The following is a 4,411-nucleotide window of genomic DNA, read 5'->3' as shown; positions in this document are numbered from 1 at the left end:
ATGACTGGGGTTTTCGAGAATTTTAGGATTCTTGAAAATATCCGAAATTCCCGGAAATTTCAGGATTAAGGAAATATCTAGAATTTAAAAAATTCTAGGATTTCGAAAATTGCAGAATACCGGAAATGTCGGAGATTTTAGAAAATTTCAGGTTTCAGAAAATATCTGGAATTCCAAAAATTTGACGATTCTTGAAAGTAACCGGGATACAATACAACGAATATTAACATAGCAATGCTCAAAATTCTTTGGGATCTCGAACATTTTTGTTTAATTTACAAGTTACCTCGAAACGTTACAATAACTGGAATTAGAGAATAAAGGAAAACGGAACAAGAAAGTACGAAAAATTAATATAAAGAAATTTTGAAAATTAGAAACGTGTGACATAAAAAATAAAAAAAATAAAAATATGAAATTTAAAATGTCAAAAATGAGAGACAGAAATAGAAAATTATAACACAAAACACGATTAAAAGGTGAGCAATATAGAATATGAAAAATTGATCAAAGAATAAAATATCTAAAATATCCAAAAATATTAAAATATATTTCTTTTATAATATATATTTTAATATTAATTTAACATTAAAGTTACTGATAATTAATCTCTATGAAATATAAGCATCTCAAAATTTAAAATGTGCAAAATTGGAAATACAAGAAAATATTAAAAATTGAGAAATTAACGTGTCAATTTCTAATTATTAAATCCACGTTAATTAATTAAAAACTATCACAACATTGGCATTCTAAACTCCTGCCATAATCACGCAGTCACGTAAATGACAGGTTCACGATCGGAAAATTCCAAAATCCGTGGAATATAATGCAGCTGATTAAACAATCATCAATTATACAGAAGGAAACCAACCCATATGTCTCGAGTTATAATTTTATTAATCGACAACTTGGACGAACATTTTTTCCCATTAGCGTGGGCGTATTAAACGCGTCGTTACACTGATAAGAGTTGCATTTGCAACGCTTTGTGCTAGGAGCAGTCTGGTTTAAAGGCAATCTAGAACACAACTGATAGTTTACCTTGTGCAAACAATGCAAACGTTCGTGCAATTACTTATCTCCCGATCAAAGGTATCATTTCATCGAGACGGAAACGCGGGGTATCATTTAAAAAGCTCAAGGCAAACTTCATGTCTTTAAAAAAAAAAAAAAAAAAAAAAAAAGGAAAACAAAAAAACGGAAAAAAAGAAGAAAAAAATACGTAATGGAAAAAGTTGATCTCACTTAATAGGCAAACACGCTGTGCATTCTACAAACTGTTTGGAACGGTATAGTACGTGCTTGTAATAATTAATGCATTGGTTAGAATCGGATAATGATCGAAGAATTGAAATTAGAATTGGAATATTAAAATGTAAAGTAATTATAAAAATTGTAAATATTTAAATAAATTTTATCACAGTAGAGTTATGGTTGATTAATGAAGAGTGTGTAATTTTTTAATTTAGACATACATCTATATTAACTATAATTTATATTCACTATAACTTTCAAAGCTTATTAGTCTTTTGCAAATTATAGTTAATATAGTTATATGTCTAAATGAAGAATAATGAAGATTAAAGAATAATATGTAATTCTTTAATTTGGACATATAACTATATCAACTATAATTTATATAAACTATAATTTTATATTAACTATAATTTTCAAAGCTTATTAGCCTTTTGCAAATTTTTTCCTCCTTTTTCTAAGTAATAAATGTAAATGAAAATAAATGATAAAAAATGTATAGACTCTACTTATCACTATAATTTCTTTAAATTTATTACTTAAATTTATCGTTATTTTCAGGAATTTAAATAATAATTACCATACCCGTTAACCCCTATAGGTACTACAGTTAGAATAAATGTAAACGCGGTTTAATACGTATTCAAGTGTAATTTCGAATGTTGGACAATACATTGACCCTGTCCACAAAGCGAAAACAGAAAATAAATTCCCTAATTCGATCGAGTCACAGTACTGTTACGTCCGTATCGAGATTCAGAGTCGCGAGAATTTGGTTGAGCGCGCGCCATGGCCGCGCATGCGCGGTGGAGCCTCGCGCAGCCTCGCATGAATGTTGCAGTAGCCCGCGCGATCTCGTACATTATGCATGCTCCATAATTCGTGACTTTTGATTACGTCGTGTCATCAGCGTTTTATCGACGCTTCCATTGTCTTTCTCTGTAGTCCACGCGGAGAGCAGGGACGATTTATACCTCGTACATCTCTTTCTAACCTCAACGCTCTCGTGTCGCTTCGCCAGGCAACGAGCAGCGCCCTCTCCACTGTATCGACTGCGCGTGAGCATTTTGTTTTGTTTCTTTAGCGTTACAGGACACGATTCATTCGATGAGGTTAGGAATATTTAACAATGGGATTATAATTTTTATTATTGTTGATTTACGATCTTTATAGTGATTTATTTCACACGTTGTAATTTTAGTATAGTGATTGGTGGTTTTAATGAGATTTAGAGTGAATATATTATTTGTTTATTTTTAATCTAACAAATTGCATTATTTTGGTTATATTTGTATACATTCTGGACACTTCAATAAGTCTTGGGATTTTATTGTAGATAAATAAAATTTTATTGAAAAATTATGGTAATTTGTTAGTAATTTAATGTGTTTATTATGTAAAAATTCGACGATTTTAGTATGTATTTGATAAACAATTTTTTAGAAAAAGACTATAAAGACTGAGAAGATATTTAACAAAAATGTCAAATTTTTTAAAAACTATAATTATTTAGCAACTGCTATTTTCTATTAAAAATGTATCTTCAACCAATTTATTTATATTATACTTTATTTTTCAATAATTTATTTTAAGTTCCTCTCCATCTAAAATTACATTCTCCAGTCACTTTCTAATTCCCAAAATTCATCTAAAAAGATTTAATCAAAATTTCTGTTAATTTCTGCCCACCAATTATCCCTGCAATATACAAAAAGTAGCACATTACCTAATTTCAATTCCGCCCACTCCACATCCATTAAAAATTATCGTACTAATTTTAATACACGTGTTATAGCAACAAAAATTATCCTACGCCCCATTATGCACGGAAACACCAAAATTAACTTACCCTTCGATCCTCTTCCCCGAATTTCCGTTAAAACCTGCTAAAAAATCGCGTCCCCTAATTTTCCCCCCAAAAACGATCAAACATGTTCCATTTACCTCGGCATCAAACTCCCCAACGATGGATGTCAGAAAATTAGCAGAAGCGCCATTAATTCTTAGACGATCGCAAATAACATTTTCCCCACCGGTTCGCCCAATAACGCACTAAGGGCTGCTCTATCGATCCCACCCTTTCGGGCCACACGAGCCATTAAACGTGACAACCATAACTTCGTAAACTGAAAAAAAGAAAAAATAAAAAAGACGAAACGAAAATATAACAGGGCGACGAGAATAGAAAGGAATAAAACAGCGTGTCACTTTCCCGGTTTCAATAACGCGTCGATCCCACTTTCACCCTCGCGGGGTCCCACGGGGAGAGGGGAGACAGTAAAAGGGAAAACGGGGTTCCCGCGGAACACGGGGCACCATGGCGACCAAGCCTGCCCCACACGGGATGCGAACAACCTTGGACTAGCGGTACCGTGAGTAACTATAGCGGTATCTGCGGTCGGATTGCCGCGCCATCTGCGAGTTCTTTGAACTGGCGCTGGCGCTGCGGAGTTATCGCTCGTTGGGTGTTGTATTTCCCTCGCGTCGCGAAATAGGATAGGATTTTTAGAAGTTGAATTTTTATTGGCGGCGCAGAAGATTTCGTCTGTTGGATAAGTAATTAAAGCGAACAGGTTATGCGTATTAGAAGAGTATTAGTACTATTCAATAATTATACTTAATATTAATATTAAGTAATTATTATTACTATTAGGTAGAAATTGAGCGGAGTCAATTTTTGGGACAATATTTAGTGCTTGAGAATACCGTAGTAATTTAATTCGTTACTTTCTCGTTAATAATGGGATTTAAATAAAAAGCAGTATAAAAGAAAATAAAATAAAATAATTTCGTTCTCCATTTATCATTTCTCCAAGCATAATCACACTAACCACGCAAATCGACCTAACCCAACCAAATCATCATATCACTGACCTCCCAAACCTAACCTAAAAATAGAACAAAATAAAATAAAATAATTTCGTTCTCCATTTATCCTTCCTCCAACCATAATCACACTGACCACATCAACTTAACCCAAACCATCGTGTTATCTATTCTCCCAAACCTAACCTAAAAACAGAATCAAATCAAATAAAATAGTTTTATTGACTTACTTTTCCTGTAACCATAATCACACTAACCCAACCAAACTATCATATCACTATTCTTCCAAACCTAACCTAAAAACAATAAAATAAAATAATTTCGTTCT

The sequence above is a fragment of the Eufriesea mexicana genome, unplaced genomic scaffold, assembly GCF_001483705.2.
Source record: "Eufriesea mexicana isolate 0111107269 unplaced genomic scaffold, ASM148370v2 scaffold577, whole genome shotgun sequence".
NCBI lineage: Eukaryota > Metazoa > Arthropoda > Insecta > Hymenoptera > Apidae > Eufriesea > Eufriesea mexicana.
Note: the sequence above shows the minus strand (reverse complement) of the source record.